Source organism: Pinus tabuliformis, chromosome 7 (assembly GCF_031772625.1).
Source record: "Pinus tabuliformis cultivar Carrire ecotype Pingquan chromosome 7, CPIR1, whole genome shotgun sequence".
NCBI lineage: Eukaryota > Viridiplantae > Streptophyta > Pinopsida > Pinales > Pinaceae > Pinus > Pinus tabuliformis.
Genome location: NC_142293.1, coordinates 803487327 through 803512115, shown reverse-complemented (window position 1 = coordinate 803512115; position 24789 = coordinate 803487327). Strand labels below are relative to the sequence as shown.

The 24789-nt window shown below is 38.3% G+C and overlaps 1 pseudogene; it reads left to right on the top strand.

Annotated features, from left to right (window-relative positions):
• The first annotated feature begins 4235 nt into the window (after window positions 1-4235).
• Window positions 4236-5781, top strand: LOC149249998 (lysine-specific demethylase JMJ27 pseudogene; annotated as a pseudogene).
• The last annotated feature ends 19008 nt before the right edge of the window (window positions 5782-24789 follow it).

Here is a 24789-nt window from a genome sequence, read left to right as displayed (position 1 = left end):
AAATTCTCATTAATGTGATACAATAATAGGTAAAATCTTTCTCATTATCCCATTAATGCAATACAATAATAGATAAAATCATTTTCAAAAATGAAGAAGAAATAACAAATAAAAATTTGAATTGGCGAACATATATATGAAATAGATTCTTTCACTAGAATTATGTGATACCATTTCAAGCTAGATTGTGATTTTGTTGTTTAAAATAATTTTTTTTTTGAAAGTATAAATGGATTCAACACCTTAAAATTTTTCTGGGACACTCAAATTTTACAAATTAAATAACTTAAATTCAAAAATATCTACCTAAATTTGGTTAAATTTACATAGAAAAAATGTTATTTCCTCTATATGTTAGACTAATGCTATATAGACACACACATGACCTTCTCATTAATTAAAAGAACGAATAAAAAAAGGTTTAAGAACACCACCATAATCTAAAATGTGTTGTTGGGTTAAATTTTAATACAACCATTATTATTATTTACTTATTCTATTAACCACATTTATATCAATAATTAGGGTTTACATCTAAAAGATGTTTGATATAGACATTAGTTAGTAAGTGAACATTATGTGAAAATGGATAAATTAAATTGTTTAGTGGAGTATATTATCTTCAATATTGAAAGTTTCATTATAATCCATTTCTACTTTTAAATTTATTTTTTTTTATAGATATTTTTAAATAATCTTAAAATTATTTTTTCCCATGTAAACATCTTATTCATGTCATCTATTTTTTTCCACTTTCATATAACCAACCATTTCACTCTAGTTTGTGGAGAAGGATAAGATCTTTCTTTGGGTGTGCATGGTTCATAGTTGAATAGTGAGTTATAAGAATAAAATGGTATAGGTCCAACCTAATACAACCAATACATTATTGATATATGAATTTATTACTTTACATGTAGAATTGCAAATAAGATAATAAAAAAAATCATTATTATTAAACACTTGAAATAAACTAAATTTATATATAATTCAAAATCTTTAATAACAAAGTTATATGTAAATTTTCATATATAAAAAAAAACTATAATTTATTTGGTTTTTCAAATTGAAAAAAACTAAATTTGTTTATATATTAATTTACTAAATATTTTATTTATAAAATTTATCTTTTTAGTTTTTTAATGGTTAAAAACCAATGGTTAACGGACCATACTTAAAACAAATAAAAAATTGACCGTTTTATATTTTATTTATATAAATTAAGCCATATATCATTGTTATTTTTAATTCCTAACTAACTATGCTTAAAATAAAAAAGCATCACTTTTTAAAAATAGAAACAATGGTGGCATCTCATAAAAGTGAAATGTCATAATGGCACCTTTTCATTTTCGCAGTATTTATAATGAGCTTTGATATAGCATTTTTGAAGTTAAAATATTTTTCCTTTGAGCTTGAACCCAACGATCACAGCACAGATCTTATAACAAAACTAGCCTTTTGATTTAGGCGACCTTGTGAAAAATGGGTGAAGAGAATTCTGCAAATTCGTTAGAGGTGTCGGTTGGTCAGATTGCTAATTTTTATTTTGAAACTGGCCAGGGCAAATAGGGGCATCAGACACTGATAAGGATTCGGGCGACCTCTGGTATCCTAAACAGTTGCAGTGCCCCAACCAGCCAATGGTGTTCATGGCTAATATGAGCAATGGAGACCAGAGTAAGAAGAGGGGTAGGAAGTCGGAAGTCCCAAGTTGTGTTAAATGAGGGTGGTAAGAAGAAGAAAAGAGAGTGGAAGCTTAAGATTAAAATCCCATAAAAAATTGGGATTTTGAATTCAAATTGTGGAGAATTAGCGAAACTCTGTATGGAGGTTGAAATTAATGATGAGGATCTCAGAATGAGGAGGACAACTACTGTTTTTGGAGAGTCCACTCCAAGGGTTCATGCAACAGTGTCTTAATGGTCTTTGCCTTTAAGTGAACAAGGGTTGGAAATTGCTATGCCTGCAGATCCCTGTGTTTCTAATTTCCTAGATAGCTAGATTTATGTTGGTGAAATGCAGATGGAGTTTAGGGTTATGGAGAACAAAATTAATGATGAAACAAAAAAGACAGCGAATGGGGGGTTTCTAGGAGTCCAATGTGTTTCTAATTTCCTGGATAGCTAGATTTCTATTGGTGAAATGCAGATGGAGTTTAGGGTTATGGAGAACAAAATTAATGATGAAACAAAAAAGACAGCGAATGGGGGGTTTCTAGGAGTCCAGTGCTTAGGTTTCGACCACAGACTTTGGATGGACCATAAACTCTAGTGGTTTGCAGGTATCCAATACTCAAGTTTCGACCACAAACTTTGGATGGACCACAAACTCTAGATGGTCGATGCCAATCACTAGTTTGAAGACACTTGGTGTGCCAACCCTAACACTGGACTCGAGGGTCTGAAGCGGGTCATCAAACTTTGCACTGTGTCACATGAGAGCGATGAGGGTAGTCAGTAGCAGGCCATCAAGCTCTGCACTGTGTCACCTAAAGGCGATGAAAGTGGTGAGCAACAAAGAGCACCTAAAAGCAAAGAAGTAGCGAAAATTAAGGTAACAAAGTCAAAATAGAGGGAATCACTAAACGCAAGGGATTTTAATAATGAAAACGCTAGAAAGAAGAAGACGACGATTGGGCCCAGAAGTCCAGCGCACGGGTTTCGAACACAAAACTTTATTGGTCCCCGCCACTCAATTTACGCGGCACAGGGTTCGAGAATTTGCCGCTGCACAGCCGGATGATTCGATGTTTCTGAATAGCTATGCCCCCAAATTGCATATGGGATGTGATTCGGGGATTGATTCCGGTACCGGAGTCCAGGTTAGCAAGCGGGGCAGGAAACCCCGGGCTGTGGCACATGACAGCGATGAGGGATGTGAGAAGAAGAGGGGGCGGAAACGAAAGGACAAAGAAGAGGAAGAGGACCCCACGTTTGAATTTAAAACACATTCTAAATGGCCTACGACACTAAATTTATGGCGTGTGGTTCCTGCTGATTTTTCTGAACTGCCGGGTCCTAATACTGAAGTGCCCGTCCAAGTCTAGGTTAGGAAGCGAGGCAGAAAGCCCTGGGCCGTGGCACTTGAAGACAATGAGAGGCCACTAGATGCAGGGTTGGAGATTAAACCTAGTGCGGAGCCTTAAGAAAGTGAGAAGCATGACAACAGATTGCCAATTGGGGTGGGTCTTGATACAGCAATACCCAACCAGATTAAGAAGCGGGGCAGTAAGCCCAAGACCGTGGCACGCGAGAATAAAGAGGGTCCATTGAATTTAAGCCACCCAGGGTTGGAGATTTCTCCTGGTGCGGAACCTGAAGTTTCGACATTTCTGTACCCTAAAATGGGGGTGGGGCCTAATACGGAAGTCCAGGTTCGGAAGCAGGCAGAAAGCCCCGGACCGTGTCACAGGAGGGCCATTATAGGTCACTGAATCTAGGCGGTGCAGGTTTCGAAATTACCCCGCGTGTGGATGCTGGAATGCAGATGGATGTGGGTCGTGATACGGGAATCCAGGTCAGGAAGCGGGATAGGCCCCGGATCCTGTCACATGAGGTGGAGAAGGTTCCTCCAAAGAAGAAAGGACGGAAACCCAAAATCAAAGAGGGGCAGGACAAGCGTGGGGTGCAAATTTTAGTTTTTTTTTATCTTGGGAGATTTTACGATGCCAGCTAAAGAGGAACACTAGGAAGATGTTATTGATGAGGAGATTAGAAAGGAGAAAACTGATTGTGAGTATCCAGAAATGCTAGCACCAGAGGAACATCATGGTGAGGATCCAGAAATGCAAGGACCAGAGGAACATCAGGCTGAGGAGACTGAAACGCAAGCACCAGTAGATAGAAATGATTGTACGAATTGTCATAAGGTTAAAAGAAACGACAAAGGCACTGTGGTGAACTGTTCAACAAGCATAAAGCGGTACTGTTTAGGAAAATTTTGCCGAAAGCTGTCCTGTAAGGGAACTTGTAATTGCAGAGACTCTTTAAAGAAATCTCCCGAGGTCAAAGTGAAGGAATTGAGCGTAGATGACAAGGTCCGTTTTTGCAAGAAAGTGATTTGCAGTGGCCTCTCTGTCGTCACCAAGATTCATGGTGAGCAAATGCTGGAACTGGAGGTGTAGGCCAAAATTCAACAAAGAGGATAGTTGATGAGGATTCTAAAATGACAGGTCAGTTTGATTCTGTACTACCATTGTCTAAATTTAAAGTTAATGCTGATCGTTCAATCCCATGTCCTCGTTGTGCAAAGAAATTGTTAGAATTAAAGTGCACCAGATTTGGGCAAAATTGGGTTGCAAACATAGAGTTTCTAGAGTTTCTAGGGATTGTGAGTTTCCAATGGCATCAAGAGATTCACAGCCATGTTCTCTGTGCTTCAAGCCTAATTTTGAGCATTCTGATAAGCTAAGAAAAGCTGCTAACAGGCAGGATGGCAGCGACAACTATTTGTATTGTCCAACTGTTCAAGATGTCGAGAGTGAGACTCTTGAACATTTTCAGAAACACTGGAGAAGAGGTGAGCCTGTGATTGTCAGAAATGTTTTGGATAATACTGGACTGAGTTGGGATCCAATGGTCATGTGGCGGGCTTTCAGGGATACCAGAGCCAAGAATTCAAAGCATACCAGAGAAGACATTCCAAAGGAGGAGACACGCACAGTGAAAGTCCTTTATTGCATGGATTGGAAGTGGACTGAGATCAATATACATCAATTTTTTGATTATTATGTAAGGGGAAGATTCCACCGTGATGGTTGGCCCCAGTTTTATAAATTGAAGGATTGGCCTCCAGCGAATTCTTTCGGGGAGCGTCTACCAAAGACATGGTGCTGATAAATACCTTTCAAGGAGTACACCCATCCTAAATCTGGGATTCTAAATCTTGCCACAAAGCTTCCAAAGCACTCATTGAAACCGGATTTAGTTCCCAAAACTTACATAGCCTATAGCACTAGGGAAGAGCTTATTAAAGGGGATTCAGTCACTAAGCTACACTTGGATGTGGCCGATGCTGTCAATATTATAACACATACAGCCGAAGTCAAATTCACAGATTCCAAACAAAAAGTGATAGATAATTTGAGAGAAAAATACAGAAGAAGTGATGGGCTGCCAGAGAGTTCAGGGAGGATTGAAAACAAAGGCTCTGAATTTGGAGGTGCTCTTTGGGATATTTTTCGGAGAAAGGATATACCCAAATTGCATGATTATTTGGTGAAACACAATGGGGATTTCAGGCACATTGAAAATAAGCTTCTTACACAGGTTATTCATCCAATTCATGATCAGACTATTTACCTGAATGAGTATCATAAGGGGAAGCTGAAAGAAGAATATGGAGTAGAGGCATGGACATTTGAACAGAATCTTTACGAGGCAGTATTCATTCCAGCTGGGTGTCTTCATCAAGTTAGGAACCTCAAGTCAAGTATTAAAGTTGCCATGGATTTTGTATCGCTTGAGAATTTAGAACAATGTATTCAGTTGACTGAAGCGTTTCGCTTGCTGCCCAAGGATCACAGGGCGAAAGAAGACAAGTTAGATGTGAAGAAGATGCTTCTCCATGCAATCAAGTCTGCCTCACAGGAGCTCGACAGTTTGACCTCAACCTTGGAGGACTGAAAGAAGGGAAAGGGTCTCGATGCATTTGTAGAAAATGTGAAATCAATCTTGTTGCTGTTATGTTTCTCAGCACCCATCTTCTATGAGGGTGATTTTTTCATGTTTTTCTTAAATATTTTTCCATGAAGAGCGTGATAAGTCTATGGTATTTTTTTATGGTATTTCTTATGGTATTTTGTGATTTTTTTTGGTTAGATTTTAGATTTTTGTGATCTATATTGGTAATAGTATTATTTTTTTGATTAATCATATTTTTGAGATTTAGTCAAATTTCAAAAATGTGATTAATTTGAAAAACAATACTATTATTTGTTAAATAAAAATGTGAAAAATGCCCCCTCAGTTTTTTGAAATGTTTTTTCTTCCTGAATTCATTCTTAAATAGAAGTGTGAGGGAATGTACCTCAGTTTTTTTAAATGCTTATTCTTAATAAGTTGGAAAAATAGATGTTCTTTCTATTTTTAAATGATTTGTTTGGGAGAGAAAAGATATTGCAGAGAGTTAATTTGTAATATAAAACTAATTGTATTAAAGATTTTTAATTATAAAGTAAACTGTACAAATATTCTGTTACAGTCCTCTGTAGAAATTCTACTGCATCAATCATGGTTCACAACTGCTTGTGTTTATTTTCTCGAAGTTAGAAAATTCTTTAGAATCAGTTGGAACTATTTTATTCATCATCAACTAACTATTATTGCAGGATCAATGGCAGAATCTATTATTGTAATGCCAATGAGATTCTTCTGATCGCAGGACTAACAATATAGTTTATCACCAATTAACTATCATTGCAGGAACAATGGCAGAAGCTATTATTGTAATGCTAATGAGTTTCTTCTGATGTCATTGTCCTGTGACAGGCCTCTGCAAACAATGTACAATACTACCATATGAATCCAGAATTTTAATTGCTTATTATGTTTATTTCTGTATGTTAGAAAATTTTGTTAAATTTTTTAAATATGTTAACAATACACTCATTATTATTGCAGGCACTATGGCAGAAAACTAACTACTATTGCAGTCACAATGGCAGACTATTATTATTACTACCAAGGAATGTTGTCTACAGATTTTCTTTGGTAAAGGCAAGTTGTCTATAGATTTCTTTGAGAAGTGCGTTTTTTTTCTAAACTAACTCGTCACTAATACCGTTTCGATGTCTGTATCGGCTTTACTAATGAATTGGAGATCCTAACAGGACTCCTCATCAGCATCACAGATTTCTACCAAAGGTGTCCAGGTTCAAAAGAGTTTACATCAGATCGTTTTTGAGTTTTTATTAGAATTTTGATTTAGGAGTTCAAAAAACTGTGATTGATTTTTATAACTGTGCTAGATGGATATAGCTTAAAATAGTTCATGTTAAAAACACAAAAAAATAAAAAAATATTGTGACTATTATGTTTTTATCATTTTGATTTTCATAATGTCAAATAAAAATAATTTATACACCATTTCAATTTTGATGTAAAATAACTTTCATTTTAATAAGAAAAGAATGCGATGCGTATCTTCTTATAATTTCCACCCACTTTAAATTTTAATTGTTATGCTGCCATTATCTTGGTTTCTGAGTGAATAGAGTGCTTTGGCATACATTTTTAATAAGAATGTGACACATTTTCTTATAATTTCGACCAACTTTATATTGTTATGTGGCCATTCCCTTATTTTATTAAGTAAATATTATACTTTGCCATTCAATATTCTCTGTAAATTATCTTTCAAATTGTATTATTGATTTAGATTATTCTGAAGTATATAGAAATATTTATTTTTTTAAATAATTATTAATTTTTTAGTTACTCCATATGTTTCATTTTCTTTCTCTACTTATAAGAGTTTGTATATGGTGTTACTAATTAGGCCTAGTTGCCAGGATCCATTCTTTTTTTTTTCTTTTTACTTATGAGAGTTTGTACATGGGGTAACTAATCAAGCCTAGTTGCGAGGAACCATTTTTTTTTCTTTCTTTTTTAGTTACTCCACATGTTTCATTTTCCTATGAGCTAAGTATGGTGAATTGTAAGTTCACATAGGGACTTGCATCTACATAGTTTTGGTAGTTATCATTTACCACTGGGTCTCCTCCATCCTTATATAATGGAGGAATCATTATGTACTTTGACATAAGATTGTGAGTAATAGAATACTCTTAGAACATGCCAAGTGCTTAGAATTTGTAGAGTGTCTTCTTTAGACTTACCACTTGGTCTTCTCCAATTACGTACTTTGACATAACATTGTGACTAATAGAATACTCTTACAACATGCCAAGTGCCTAGAATTTGTAGAGTGTCTTCTTTAGTCAAAAAGTATGTTTCATTGTTCCTTTTTAAAAGTTTGTTTTAGTTGTGTAGCATTGAACTGGTTAACAACCTTAATGGAGTCTCCAAAAGTAGTAGTGAGTGACAATGATGTTCTATAGCCCACCAAAGAAGGAGTTTTAAAGATAGTAGTTTGCATGATGCTCTACAACCCACCAAAGAAGGAGTTTTAAAGATAGTAGTTATGTAGTTGTTTGTTTCCCTACCCAATCCAATTAGATTTTTGAATTCAAATATTAAGTTGTATTTTTAATTTATGTTTTTTTTTTTTTTTTTGCATTTAATGATTTGTGTGTTTAGATTTTTTGTATTGGTTATTTTTTGGTTTATAGTTGTTACAATGAACATTATTTTTATTTTGATTTAATGTTGTTCATGTTTATTTTTGTTTCATCTTTGAATTATTTAGACATTTGTTTATTAGATTTCCTTACAGAATATTTATTTTATTGTATTTCTTATTTTAAAATTCATTTTTTTTAATGGCTTTTGTGTTAATCTTCGCGTTATAATGTTTTCCTATATTTACAACTTAAGATATTATATCATTGGATATGCATTTCAAGTATAGACTTTGTCCCCAACATTACATGTGCATTATCTTATCTTGACTTTTATTATTTTCTTTATCAATTTAAACTAGCTAATGTATTTCAGATTACCCTAAAATATGTTAATAATCCAAAATTATGTTAATAATCCAAAATTTTCAATACAAGAATGATAAGAATTTATGTTTTATGAAATAATTGTAAATTTGTTTTAATTTTGTTAAATTTTGTGTCAATATATGTTTGAAATTTAAATTTTTGTATTTATGGAAATAAAAAATTTAATTGTACGTTTAATTTACATTATGAATATTTGGTTTTGTATTTAATAATTTATGTGTTTAAATTTTTTCTAAATAATATTTTTTGGTTTTTACTATAAACATTATTTTTATTTTTCCTTACTATTTCTCTGGTTTATATATCTCGTTTATCTTTGTTTGTTTGATCCTTTTATTACATACATTTGATTACTAGATTTCCTTTCTCAATATTTATTTTACCTAAATGTATTTTAAAAATGAAATTTTTTACATGATTCTGGGGTTCTAGTTTCTAGATTTTATTATAAACATTATTTTTATTTTAACTTACTGTTTCTCATGTTTATCATTGTTTAATCCTTTTAATATTTAGACATTTGTTTACAAGTTTTCCTTGCTCAATATTTATTTTACTGTTTTTTGTACTTTAAAAGTCATATTTTTTAATGGTTCTTGGGTTATTAAGGAAATATTTGTATTCTTGTTATAATGTTTTCTTATATTTACAACTTAAGATATCATTTCAATTGGATGTGACTTTGTCCTCCAACATTATATGTGCATTACCTCGCCTTGAATTTTATTTAGTATTTAGACATTTGCTTACTAGCTTTCCTTACACAATGTTTATTTTTATTGTATTTTGTATTTAAAAAATCATCTTTTTAAATGGATTTTCACATACTATGTAAATAAATACTCGTCTTTTTGTTATAATGTTTTCTCATATTTGCAGCTTAGAGTGTTATTTCAGTTGGATGTGACTTTCAAGTATAGATTTTGTCTCACAACATTGTATATGCATCAACTTGTCTTGAATTTTGTTATTGTTTTTCTTTAACAGTGTAAACTAGTTAATGTATTTTAGATTATCCTAACTCATATTTAATATAAAAATTATAAGAATTTTTGTTTTATGAAATAGATGTTGTAATTTTGTTTATAGAATTCAAAGATCTAGTGGTACATTTAATTTACACTATGAATATTTCTTTTTGTATTTAATAGTTTGTTTAAATATTTTGTAGCTAGCACTTTCTATCTTGGGAGAATCCAAGTAATGACACAACCTTCCTATATCCCCACCCCTATTTCCACTTCCTTAGGGTCCCTATTCCACTTTGGTTAGGTGAACTATTACATTGTTTAGGATCATTATGCCTCATAAATAGACTTGGGTGCAACATAACATGGTGTATTATTGAGAGCAAGGGACCAACAAAGAGCGGAGAGCCCTTCTTCATGATTTAGAGAACACACCCTTTAGCATGTCAAGGAGGAGATAACATAAGTGGAGTGAGAATTAGCTACAAGTATCATTGTTTGACTGATTCATAAGTGTTGGATGAGGATGTAGATTGAGCCCTGGACATTGGCCACACTAAGGGTTGCTACAACCAATACTTGTACACAGTCAACATATGTTGGCATTTCAAATTATTGTTCGAAGGAGTGTTGGTTGACAAGAATGATGCCAAAGAGGAACTTTTATTGATGTTGGAAGAGACGTAGTTAAATATGTGTTCCATAGAATGCAAAATTGGGAAAATAGAGACTTATTTAGGTATCAACGTGACCCAAGCTACTCCCCATGTAGATATAAGAAGCCCATTCTAGTGGAGGCCTCTAAATCTCATAAGTCTTGATGATAGTTTCCATGTTGTTTTCTTTTTTAGTTTATATTCTATATTTTTCTATTTTCAGTTCAAGAATGGCCCTAAAGGCCTAGCACATAGAGGTCAATGGCATTGAGCAACACAGAGGCAGAGTATATGGCAGCTAGTCAGGTAGGTTGTGAGGCACTATGGCTTTGCAAGATGTTATTTGGTTTATTTGGTGATAATCCATCTACGATATATTGTGATAATCGTAGTTGTATTAAACTCTCTTAGAATCTAGTATTTCATGATTGGTCAAAGCACATTGAAATCAAATACCACTTCATCAGAGACTAGGTTCTGAGGAGAGTTGTGAAGCTTGAGTATATATCCATTGATGCACAGGTAACAAACCTTCTCACAAAGTCATTGCCAAGGGGAAAGCATGTTCTTTAGAGACAGGATGGGAGTGGTGAGAAACACCTTCCTCTGTAGGAGGGAGTGTTGAAAATGGTACCAAGGAGGTGTTTCCTAAGCATTTCTCCTTTTGGTCTATGGAGACACATTCATCATCTTTTGTCTAAATGATATTATGAGTTTATTAATATCAAGGAGGCTAGAGTACTTTTGTGGAGTTGTACTAAGTACTTTAAGTTGTTAAAGTCACATGTGTTTTAAAAGTCAATTTATGTGAAAAGTACTAAAATACACTTCATATTATTAAAGTGACTTTTATACTCTAAAAGCGACTATGAGCAAAAAGTGACCATGGTACTAAAACATTAAAAGTATTAGGGGCACTCATTAATAGAAAGGGGGACCACATTAAAAAGTCTTTAAAGAGGAAACAGTCTCCATCATTGATCTAATGAGATGAAATTCAATTTCAACCATTAGATCTAAGTGTTAGGGTTCTCATCTTATCGAGAAGACAAAAGGGAGAAAAAGGAGATTGAGCTCATTTATTATTCTCATGAGAGCATTTAGAAGAGGAGAAATGAGTAACTTGAAGGGAGGAGAAATTGTTGAGCTGTCAGTGAAAGGAGGGTTCAAATTTCTAGAGAGTTTCCTAGCTCAAACTTCCAACAAAGATCTATGGCACAATTTTCTAGGAATTTTCGCACTAGCTGTTTAGTCGAGTTTGCACTAGTATTCAACCTGAATTTGTAGTCAGATTTTCGTTGTGTATTAGGCCTTCATTCAACTTGAGTTTTGTGATAGAGTTCAGGTTGAGTTATGACCTAAACTTTAGGAGAACTAAGCCAATTTTTTTGGGTAAACAGACCCAAAAATCCTTCAGTCTGACAACGAATTATAGGAGACTACATTAGCATAGAAATGGGATACTTCCAATCAGATGTTAAGGCATAGGTTTCAAGGATAATTTTTGCTATCATCGGGCCCAAAATATGTGGTATTGACATAGAGTACAAGCATACATATGGAGACCAAGTATCAGTCTAAGTTGAGCATTGTGTGAAGACTCTAATCTTCTTGTATTCTCACTGTGAATTCAACAAACAAAATAAGGGAGATAAGTTGACCTTTCTCTGTTGTACAAATTCATTTAAGAAGCAAACTGAATACTCCCTTTAGCACTGGTTTTCCCCACTGTGGGGTTTTTCAGGGGTCAAGTTGACCAAATTAAGTGTGTTAAATTGTTCGTGTGCTTGTTATTTTCTCTTGTATCAGTTATTGAAAAGAAATAGTAGAGTGCCTCTTTGTTTTCATGTAAATGCTAATCTAATATAAATTATTAGTCATTTGTTTTATGATGGGTTTAGGCATTAAACCATACAAAATATGAAAATTAGGTTGGGCTACATTCTCTTTCATTTTTTACAATATACTCTTGAATTCCATTGGAAGCGCTTCATTCGCTGCCTTGGCGTTAACTCTGCCTCCCATGTTGATATTACATCTTTTACCTATGATGGAGTTCTTGCATGGTATGCATGCATTAAGTTTTGCATGCTTTCCTCTCCTGTTTTCCTTCGCCTTTTTCTCTGGGTTTTTCTCGCCAAAGCCACTGGAGCCTTCATTTTCTTTTCAACCTATTTTCCAGCCCGACGACCTCCTTTTCTTCCCTGCCTCGCTTCCACCTTCACCATATTTTCCTTCTGGCTTTCGGCCCCCACTCCTCACTTGTTCTTTCCTGCTCTTGTTGTCAGAGCGCTGACATCAAAGTGGTAGAGGATTTAAATATACCTATAATGTTAACATAAGTGAAAACATTATAACCAATCCAAATTTCATTCATGACCTTCCACCTTTCCTTGTAATTCATCTTTTTAGAATAACAACTTCGAGTTTGCGTTTCTCTCTTCTGCTCTAATCCCCCCTTAGGGTCAACATACTTGGTTCCAAGATGAGGTCCAACTCTGCTCCAAGTAGCTAGCAGACAAGGTCTAGGGTTACCAAAGCTAGAATTACACGGGTTTGGCTCAATTTCAGCAGCTAATGTTGACCCATTCGATTTGGGATGCCCCGACATCTCCTGCTCTCCTTTAAGAGTTTTGGAACACACCTGCATTCCATCTTGACTCTGGTTTACTAGGATAGAATTTAGTTTCCCACACAAAATTCCCACCTGGCCAGACTTTCCAGCCTCAACCTCGTCATACCACCATTTCCTCTAGAGAATACTTCCCTTGGCGGCCATACCAGTCACGCTGGGGTGCCAGTCCCCCTCTCCCTATTGATACCCTACTGCCTCTCAGGATTACCAAATTTCCATACTGAAACTGTTGGTCCAGCTTCCCATAATTACTATTCCCCAGCATCCCTTTCCTACCCCATGGGGTTTGCAGGCCCCCCACTAACTCGACTAGCCTGGATGAGCATATATTCCGTTTCCCATACCCCCCTCGTGCCCCCCACTAGTTTTGGAGACTACCAAACCCCCACAGGCTGTTAGAGGAGCCATAGTCTCTTCTCCATCCCATGCTATTGGTTTTCAATGTGGAAATTTCCAATTTAATTCCCCGGGATCTGGGAGTCCCTCCTAACCCTACAGGGATCCCCTATTTTCCCCCAAGCCTTCCATTAAATGTAGCACATACATATCCAAACATTATTCACATAAAACTAAGCCAAATTCTCGCATTCTCCTGAATCTTACAACAATTAAGAAACCAAACATCAACAACATAAAACTAGACCAGCATTTTCCGAAAACTTTTGACACCACCCTCATGCGATGCCAAACTTGCCTCCAAGCTTACAACATTGATTCCAAATCTAAACTTAGGTAGGCTCGGGTTACATACCAATCTCTTTCGAGGGTGAAGAAGGTGAAATCCAAGTGCCGACGACTGCCCCTTCTCCCGCGGGCTTGGTTCTCCTTTCGGCTTCCAATCTCGTCACCTGGCTCTCGTTCCCTTCTCCAACCTTGCATGCAAACACTCTTCTCCCTCGCCACCTTTCTGCCTTGAAATTTTACCCACCTACCCATTTGTTTTCCCGAGGCTTCCTCCACTTGCCTCATTCTCTTGGGACCTTCTGCCACGTTTTTGTGGGGTCCTTGAATGGGATGTTCACGTTCCCTAATCGTTCGTCCTTCCACCATGTGAATGATCCCCGTCCAGATCCAATCTCCCTTGACATCCCAATCGGGGGTCTTGTCTTCCTTCCCTGTCTTTTCCCAGGATTTCCCTCAGAATGTTCATTCCTTCTATCTGGTTTATCTCATTCCCAGGGATGTCCAGGTTGTTTCCTGGATTGCCACAACCCTAATTTGTTAGGAAATCAACTGTCGCATTCCTGAGCCTCGGACATGAGCCGGAATAAGGTATGTTATCCCTTTCATGAGGATTCCTATTTCCTGGACTACTCTTGCTGTTCTCCAGCTCTTTCTTATTTTTTCCCATTGGGTTCCTTGTTGGATTTTTTTCATAGTGTCAATCACTAATGTGGAGTCTCCTTCCACCACCATCTTCTGAAATCTTTCTCTTCTAGCAATTTCCAATCCCTGTTTGAATGTGTTGAATTATACCTCATTATTGCTCGCAATTCCACATTCTATTGCAAGCAGTCTGATTGTTTCGCCCTGGTGGTCTCTCAATACTCCTTCGAATCCCGCTTCTCCTGGATTTCCTTTAGCTACTCTGTCAAAGTTTAGATTTATGAAGTCATCGGGAGGGTAAGTAAAGTATGATAGGGATTGTCGAGGGGTAGGTTTTGGCTTCCAAGAACCATGCATCAACATTTGCGGGTCTAGATTGAGCATTGCCATTGTTCGACTCTCTTGGGGCATTACTTCCCAGTCCTTTGGGTACCATTTCTCTACCAAAATAGTTTCCTTGATATTTTGTTTTATAACCTTCCACACTTCCATTGTTGTCTTTTTTTCATCTTTGAAAACCCTTTGATTTCTTTCTTTCCACACCGCCCACAGGAGAAATCCTAAAGAGATGTTCCAAGCTCGGTTAAGGATGGGGCTCTAGTAGATTTTCTTTCTCCAATTTTCCATTGTTGTTTTTGTGCTTGAGTAATCTCTATCCAAATGGCCAAAGATAATTTCATGATTCTTCCATAGGACGTTGCTATAGGTGCAAGAGTTCAGTAGATGTTCCATTATTTCCATTTGTTCTTCACATATACAACAAACAAAAGGTCCCTGCATCCCTATTTTCTGAAGTTGGTCCCATGTGAGAGCTCGGCCATGGACGACCACCCAGAGGAAAAAATATACTTTCGGCCATAGTTGATCCTTCCATATTCTTTCCCATATGGGTATCCCTTGCTGCTATTGGTGGTCTGCTTTCAAGTAATAACCTTCTTATATTGTAAACATTCCTTTGATTCTATATCCCCATCTTATGATGTCCATTCCTTTTGTTATCATTATTCTTCTAGAGTCAACCTCTTTGTCATAGGTTTTCCACTGGGGATAATCCGATGCTTCTCGCCAGTGTTGTCTCCTTTTCCAGTTTCTCCATATTGATCTTGTTTATGCTTCCTAGAATTTATTTACCATTTGGTTTGCTGGTCAATTTTTGTTCAGGAACATTTTCGCTAGGTCTTGTCTACTGAAGAGTTTTTCCCTCTACTGTTAGGAATCTTGCTAGAACCTGGCCTTATCCCCTCCCCCGATCTCCCAGAAGTTGTGGTTTCTTATCAATTCTCTATTTTCTGTTGCTAAGTTCCATATAGCATATCCCTTTGTATTTACCTGGGTTCTCAGTCTTCCTTATGTTGTCCTAGGCATTCCATATTTTATTCCCCAGATTTCTTTCCATAATTCATTACCTCCCTGTATCCATCTCCACAAAATATTGGCCCCCATTACCTCGTTCAGAGTATAAGGGTCCCGAAGGCCCAACCCCCCTTCTTTTCTGGGCTTCATTAGCCAGTTCCAGGAGAGGAGAGACCATTTATTTGATGTTTGAGGCCCTTGCCATAGGAGTTTCTTCAAGATATTTGTCATGTCATTGCATACAATTTTGGGCACTGTTAGATTTGACAGTTGGTAAATAGAAATGGATTGTAACACTTCCTTTAGAAGGGTGACTCTGCTAGCCATGTTAAGGGATCTAAAGGTCTAGTTTTGAAGGTGACCTTGAATCTTGTCCAGGAGAGCCTTCCAATTTGCCACTTTGAGCGGATTAAGGCTTAAAGGAATCCCCAGGTATTTCGAGGATAGGGTTCCTATACGAAAGCCCATTATTCTCTCCAGAAAGGCTTGGGATTGAGAAGTTATGTTGAAGAAAAAGATACCAGACTTATCTTTATTGAATTGGGTTCCATAGGCATTCATGAAATCTTGCAGGATAACCAAGAGAGACCTAGCTTCCCTGATTGTAGCTTGATAAAACATCATAATATCATCGACAAACTGTTGATGAGTTAAAGGAAGATCATTTCCCCACATATGCATGCCTTTGAATTGTCCTTGTTGGACTTTAGCTTTGACATATCCCTAGACCTTCAGCTGCTAGGATGAACAGGAAAGGAGAAATTGGGTCTCCTTGTCTTACGCCCCTCGTTGCGTTGAAAGCCTCAGAAGGTACTCCATTCAGAAGGATGGAGAACACAGGGGTTGATATGAAAGAAGAGATCCATTTTATCCATCGGGGATCGAAACCAAAGGCTTTCAGAATACTCTGAAGGTAGTTCCAGCTTAAACAATCATAGGCTTTCGACAGATCTAACTTGATCATCATTCCTTTGGATTTAAGATTCTTAAGGGAATGAATAGCCTCTTTAGCAATGACTATACCATCCAAAATTTGGCAACCTTCAACAAAACCAGTTTGTTCTTGTGAGATTAAGGCCAGAAGGACTAATTTGAGCCGATTTACCTTTATAGCTGAGAGGATTTTATAGATTACATTGCACAATGCTATAGGTATGAACCCTTGGGGCTCTTCAGAGTGATCATATTTAGGAATTAGGGCTATGAAAGTTGAGTTTAGAGCAGGATGTACCTTTTTTGTTCTTCTGGATTCTTCAACTACTTCCAGGATGTCTTCTCCTAGAAGGGGCTAGGTTGTCTGGAAAAAATCTATCGTAAAGCCATCCAGTCCCGACGCTTTATTTTTTTCCAATCCTTTGACCACCTCCTCCACTTCTTCCAAGGTGATAGATCTCATGAGTGCTAAGTTTTGGTCACTACTTACCAACTGGGGGATATGCCGAGTTATCTTGTTTATGGCTTCTGACCTATCAGGATTAGGTTTTGTCATGATGTTTTGGAAGTGGTTCACCAGCAAATTTTCCATCTCATCATTTTGAACCAATCGGTTTCCTCCTGGATCTATCAATGAGAATATTCAATTGTATTGTCTATGTTGTATCATAGCTTTGTGGAAGAAGCGGGTATTTCTTTCTCCCTTCCAGAGCCATTGGACTCTCGATTTTTGTTTCCACAATATCTCTTCTTGCTTCCTTCCTTCCACAATCCTAGTTAGTAATTTTCATTCTTCCTCCACTAGGGATCCCGAGCGGTCGTTTGTTATCATCTGTTGTTGGACTTGTTTCATCCTAGCCTGAAGCAGTTCCTGATCTTGCTGGATGTTGCCAAATTCCTCTTTTTTCCATTTCTTTATCTTTCCCTTGAGCTCTTTCAGGTGTATATGGAATGTATGCATATTATTCCTCCCCTGTTTTGTGCTCGATATCCACCATTCCTTAATTTTACCTAAGAAGGCAGGGTCCCATAGCTAGAAGGCTTTAAACCAAAATGGCCTCTTGTTCTACCCTTGTTTCATATCTACTTCCAACCTGATTGGCCAGTGGTCAGATCCCATGCATGGCAGGATTGACGCTCATAATATACATCCCTACTTATTAGATCTTTTGTTTCCAAGAACTGGTCCAACCTGGAAGCTATCTGGTGATTTCCTCCTCTATGGTTTTTCCATGTATGAGTGCCATTGATGGCCTGAATATCTACTAGTTGCAGCTTCTCTTGCATATCTCTGAACTACTCCATTTCCGATTCTTCTCTTCTTATTCCAACTTTTTTTTTTTTTTTCCGCTAGTAACACATATTTCATTAAATTTGGAAATATTTTATTACAAGGGCATCACTAGAATTGAGCTTTTTGGCTATTTTGAAATTCTAGATCCACTATTTACTTCCAACTTTAATGAAATATGAGTTCAGTGAGGTTATCAAGTAGAAGTCCCCTCCTATCAACCATAGTTTTTCTGTATGCATTTGACTTAGTTTCCTAATGCTCTGGATACAAATTTCTCTCTCTGGGAGTGTGAGGCCCATATACTGCTAAGATGACAATTAATTCTTTGGTCCTTATGTTGCGAAATCTTCCAGTCAAAAACTTGGCATTCCTATCTAGTATTCTATCATTACCTCCGCGTGGTTCCATAATATAGCGATTCCACCTGCACTTCCTTTTGCATCTAATGCTACTGCTTTGTATCTTGGTTTCATTTTCTTGAGTATTTCCTCTATATTTTCTCTTGCTACCTTTGTTTCCTGAAGGATTACTATTTGAGGCTTCTCCCTTTTCAATCGATCTTGTAGGTATCTCTGTTTACCTCGACTATTAAGGCCCCTTACGTTCCATGAGATCACTATCATTGGGTAACTTTTTTGAGTAGTTGGAATACCACTAAGAGCAGTACTACCCTCCCTGTGTTTACCAACATATCTCCCATTATTTGGATTGACTCTTGTAGATTTCTCCTCCCTGTTTTCTTCCCTCCTTTACTTCGACTGTGCTGTTCCTAAGAGATTTCTTGTTGCATGCCAAGCTGCTTCGTTATATCTCCTTGTCTCTAGCCTTGGTTGGCCATATATTGTTGGAAGGTTTCTTTGTACATTTTCTTTTGATCATCTGGAATGAATCTTTCATCAAGGTGCCTCCAATCATTTAGGAGTCTTTTCAGTACTACTTCCTTTGTGCTCAACTCATCCCTAGTTGCATCAACTTCCATTGCGATAAGATCTACTGGTTCCTGTTCTTCTTTTTCTATCATATCTATTTGGGATTTTCTCTTTGAGGTGGTAGGTGATTTAGCCAGGATATTCTCCTTTTCTCTATCTTGATTCTCCATTGTTTCTGGATCATATGATATTTCTCCTTCCTCTTACAACACCTTGTATTTATTCTTATTTTCCCTTTGCTTTTGGCTATGGTTTCTTGGGTTTTGCTGCACTCTCGTGGTCTTCTTCTTTTGCATGACCTCTTTGAACCCATCGTTTTCCTCTTTTGGGGGGTTCTTCTACCCCTCATTTAGGTCTAGCAGGCCGTCCTGGTTCAATAGGCATTCTTTGTACAGGTGACCATACTCGTGACACCGGCGGCAGCGAAACAGAATGTGCTCATAATCCAAGGGATGGGCTCTGAGATTTTCATATAAACACAGATTCAGGAATCAGAGGTACATCATCCCCTACATGTGGATTTTGCTATTTTAACAAATCTACCTATTGAATTACCAATGCCTTCTAGTATTTCTGGATCCTAGAAATCCATTGGGAGGCTGAAGAGTTGTACCCAAATAAGGGCTGCCAGAAATTGCTCCTTATCTCATGAACAACCCTGCATTGTGGTAAAAATATGGGCCATTTTCAAAGACCCTTTCCTTATCTTGCAGGTTTGATAATATTACCATGAAAAATCCTCTGGCTCCCAGTTTGAGTTCTATATGGCCTTTTGGTTGCCATTTCTACTAGATCCACTTTATTAGGTCTTTCTCCAGCGATGAGACTCTGATGAATTTTCATATCATTGCATGATCCTTCATATAACTACAGTATTTATCCAATTTGTTCAATGGGATTACAAATCAGGGTTTCTCTGTTGCACATGGAAAATAGTGCCCTCTACTTCTTGCCTACCATTGGGCTTTGAAGACAAGACCATTATTAGGGCCGATGACTTTAGGGAAACTGGGCTGATTTCGGGTTTTCCCACTTGATTCGTTGGCTGTTATGTTGCGGTAGGAGGGGATCTCCCCCCCCCCCCCCCAAGGCTTTCATCTCCTCTGCCAATATGCAAGCCGTGCGTCTCCAGGCTGAGCCCTCCAGGTTGTCAGAATTCTGCAGGCCGTCAAACCCCAGGTTGATTGCATCGCATGCAGAGCTCATCTTGGTCTTCTCTCACCCCTATTATTATTCTTGTTATTAGTTAAATAAAAAATTATAGTTTTTTTATTAAATCTTCCTGGTTTGAAGGCCAGAAACTTGTACATCATCATCTATAACTTCTACTACAATATTAAAAATAAATCCAAAAGATCCAAATGGATTTATTCAATTTACACCATGTCCATATTCAACTATTTTAAGCAGATTGTACTTATACAACTTCCACATGACACATAATATTACTATATATATTCAAAACACGGTGACTAAAACTTGAAAAACTTACCTACATTTTTTTTCCTTAGGAGCATTCATGACATCAAATCTGAAATGTTCAGGATTGTTCTCGAAATGATCCAGGTGGATGTTGGTGGCCACCCACCAACACATTTGGACCCCCACAACTGTCTCTTTCAGTCTTTTCAGTTTCCTAAATTACACCACAGCTTACTATTTTTAGCAGTTTTTTCGGGTCCTGAACTTCCGGAGCCGTTTTGAGGCCCTAAACGACGTTTTTTTGGGATTCTGGGGCAACATGGGTCGTAGACCGATGTTGCCTCCCAAAGTGGTAGTACTCGGATAGATCTTTCTAACGAGCTATCATACGCGTCAAACGGAGATCGTATGCCAAAGTTACGACCCCGGGAAATTGATGTACCAATTTACCCAAACGGGGCCCACAATTTGGTGTTTCATCTTCTAGGGTTAGGTTTTGGGATGTGAAGGGTTTTCCATTGTTTCTCAACAATAAATAGGCCTTCGAGCCTCATTGTAATACAGTTCGGAACAGTTCAGAGGCATGTAGCCGCACATCTCTTCTCAGAGATAAGCTACCATCGCCCTAGCTGGTTTATTCCCATTTCTGGTTGTAAGCATATTTCAGTATTTTCCATTAATGAAATGAAGCATTATTTCCGCTGCATCTATGTGTTTATGGTTATCGCATCTCTGTATTTATGGTTATCTCTGTAATCTATTGCGTTCCCATTTAAATCCGGATCAGTGGTATCAGAGCGGTCTGCTTTTTCTCTGTTTTTCTTTGCATGTCCCCAACGAGGTCGGGATATAAGGAGTTAGGGCTTGAACTGGTCGAACCTTTGCAAGACCAGCCTCGAAAATCCCGACGGCCTCCCATGGCGGATGAGAAGAAAGACGAGGGGGCAGGAGATCCTATCACAATCTTGCTCGAAGAAGCGCTCGAGCGGCAAAGGAACGCGATGATGGATAGCTTTGCGCAGATCCTTCAGCGGCTACCCAGAGGCGACGCATCGGCTTCCAAAAGCGACTCTGGAAACGCCACACCCTTCAAGGTACAAGTTAATTTTGAAATCCCCATCTTCGAGGGTCAAATAGACGCAGATGCCGTAGATAAATGGTTAAATCTGCTAGATGGGTATTTTTCTGTTCATGAATTTTCAAGTCGGGAAAAGATTGTTTTCGCTCTTCTCAAAGCAGCCCCCCACGTCAAGGACTGGTGGGAAACCTACTGCGAGCAGAAGGATGAAAGTACAGGCTCACTATTTTCAGCCACACCCACTTGGAATGACTTCCGAGATGCCATCAAGGAGCAGTATTACCCTGTCGGAAGCTATGAGGACAAATACATCAAATGGACCACACTGCGGCAGGGACGAGACCAAGATGTGCCGGAGTTCACAAACATTTTTCATACCCTTCGCACACAGTTGGGTATCAAAGATTCTGAGCTGCATCTGGTACTCAAATACCGCGGCTGCCTACACAGATACATCCAGGAAGAGATGGGGTTCTTGAACATCTCCTCACTCGGCACAGCATACTGATACGCTGTCAAAATCGAGCAAAAGTTTAAACAGAAGAAGCTAGACTTTGGATCTGCAAATCCGAAGCCCAAAGGACAAAGCCAAGGCGGGGTGACCCAAGACAACCCGTCGAAGCCGCAAGAAAAGAACAACACCATGAAGCCGAAGAAGGACACAGGAAAGTGGTGTGAGTTCCACAAGAGTCCCACTCATAACACAAGTGAGTGTCGGACCAAGCAATCGCTGGTGGCTGAGTTGAAGGCTTCCGAATCAGATGCATGTTCTGACCCTGAGCCAGAACCCGACAAGGGGAATTGCAAAGGGAAGCAGATCATTGATGCGGATCCCAGTGCCACTGTTGCCACCGCCAAGATCAAGAAAAATGAGCCCGAAGATCCAGAGGAGGGAGAGCGTCTTTTCCACTCACAGATGTGGGTGAAGGGTTCACCGCTGCGATTCATTGTCGACAGTGGTAGCCAAAAGAACCTGGTTTCAGCAGAGGTCGTGAAGCGGTTGGGCCTACCGACTACACCACACCCGCAGCCATACAGTATCGGGTGGCTTCATGAAGGACGAGATCTGAAAGTTCGCCAACAGTGTCGCCTTCCCTACAGCATCAAACCCTTCACAGACGAGGTATTGTGTGATGTTACACCTCTGGATGTTTGTGATGTATTGTTAGGCCAGCCATACTTGTGGAGGCGACATGCTGTGTATGAGTCAAGGCCTCGTGCTGTCATTATTTCTTTGAATAATTCATTATACAGGATACCGGAGGTAGCCCCACCTACCGCCACATCTTTGATTACTACCAAGAAAGGCAGCAAGCTCATATCACAGACCAGGAAATTCATTTGTCTGGTTCACTCCCAAAGTAAGGGGAAGATCGTTGCTACATCCATGACCCCTGCAAAGGGTTCCTCCACGCAGCAGCAGCAACAAAGGGATACGGTCATGACAAAACACAGGAACAACTTCTCCTCACCCACATGCGTACCACACAAGTTTCAGGTGGGCAACAAAGTCTGGTTGCATCGACAAAAGGAACGCCTTACCAGAACCCATCAGAAGCTCAGACCACTCAGACATGGTCCTTACAACAGTACCAAGGCTATGGGGAACAATTCTTTGGAGCACATCATTCCTCCATTCATTCGCCTGCACCAAGTGTTCAATGTGGACGATCGTCGACCATGCTTCCCACCATCACTGGACACATCAGAGATTGCAGGACAAGTTCAGCAGATGGAGGAACTCAACGCAATGGGGACCATTGCTTCCTAAGGGGGGAGGAATGATCCAGGTGGATGTTGGTGGCCACCCACCAACCCATTTGGACCCCCACAACTGTCTCTTTCAGTCTTTTCAGTTTCCTAAATTACACCACAGCTTACTATTTTTAGCAGTTTTTTCGGGTCCTGAACTTCCGGAGCCGTTTTGAGGCCCTAAACGACGTTTTTTTGGGATTCTGGGGCAACATGGGTCGTAGACCCATGTTGCTGCCTCCCAAAGTGGTAGTACTCGGATAGATCTTTCTAACGAGCTATCATACGCGTCAAACGGAGATCGTATGCCAAAGTTACGACCCCGGGAAATTGATGTACCAATTTACCCAAACGGGGCCCACAATTTGGTGTTTCATCTTCTAGGGTTAGGTTTCGGGATGTGAAGGGTTTTCCATTGTTTCTCAACAATAAATAGGCCTTCGAGCCTCATTGTAATACAGTTCGGAACAGTTCAGAGGCATGTAGCCGCACATCTCTTCTCAGAGATAAGCTACCATCGCCCTAGCTGGTTTATTCCCATTTCTGGTTGTAAGCATATTTCAGTATTTTCCATTAATGAAATGAAGCATTATTTCCGCTGCATCTATGTGTTTATGGTTATCGCATCTCTGTATTTATGGTTATCTCTGTAATCTATTGCGTTCCCATTTAAATCCGGATCACGAAAGGTTGTGCTTTTGAGTTTATGTTCCCTTCTCCCTCAGTTGAGTCTTACGAACCTAAAGTTACCTCTTTAAGCGCCTCGAAATCTTCAAATTCTCCACTATTGACCATTATTATCCTTTCTTTTACCATTGTAACTGAATGATCCATTTTGAAGCCATCATTTCAAATGTTAATTGCAATTGCTCTAGTTTCATCACAGATTAAGATTATGAGACAATAGCCCAAACTAGGCATGAGACTCTAACAATTGCATTTCACCAAGTCCAAAGGTTAAGGAAATGAGAAAATTTATAGACATCGCTATCTTAGCTACATGAATATTAATTTCCTCTACATTAATATTGGTATGGCTATTAATTAGGAAATCTACACTCCAAATTTGCTCTTTTCCTTGGTGAACAAAGAGCTTGGATTTCAATTTGGCACTAACACGACTACATTGCCACATTTTATAACCATATTGAGCTAAAATCCTCAATTCTTGAATTTTTTTGAAAATAGAGACTCATTTAGGCATCAATGTGACCCAAGCTACTCCCCATGTAGCTATAAGAAACCCATTATAGTGGAGGCTTCTAAATCTAATAAGTCTTGATGACAGTTTCCATGTTATTTTATTTTGTAATTTATATTCTATATTTTTCTATTTTCAGTTCAAGAATGACCCTAAAGGTCTAGCACACAGAGATCAGTGGCATTGAGCAATGCAGAGGTAGAGTATATGGAAATTAGTCAGGTAGGTTGTGAGGCGCTATGGCTTCACAAGATGTTATTTGGTTTACTTGATGATAATCCATGTATGATGTATTGTGATAATTGTAGTTGTATTAAACTCTCTGAGAGTCTAGTATTTCATGACTGTTCAAAGCACATTGAAATCAAATACCACTTCATCAGAGACTAGGTTCAGAGGGGAATTTTGAAGCTCGAGTATATATCCATTGATGCACAGGTAACAAACCTCCTCACAAAGTCATTTCCAAGGGGAAAGTGTGTTCTTTAAAGACAAGATGGGAGCGGTGAAAAACAACTTCCTTTGTAGGAGGGAGTGTTGAAAATGGTACCAAGGAGCTATTTCCTAGGTATTTTTCCTTTTGGTCTAGGGAGACACATTAATAATCTTT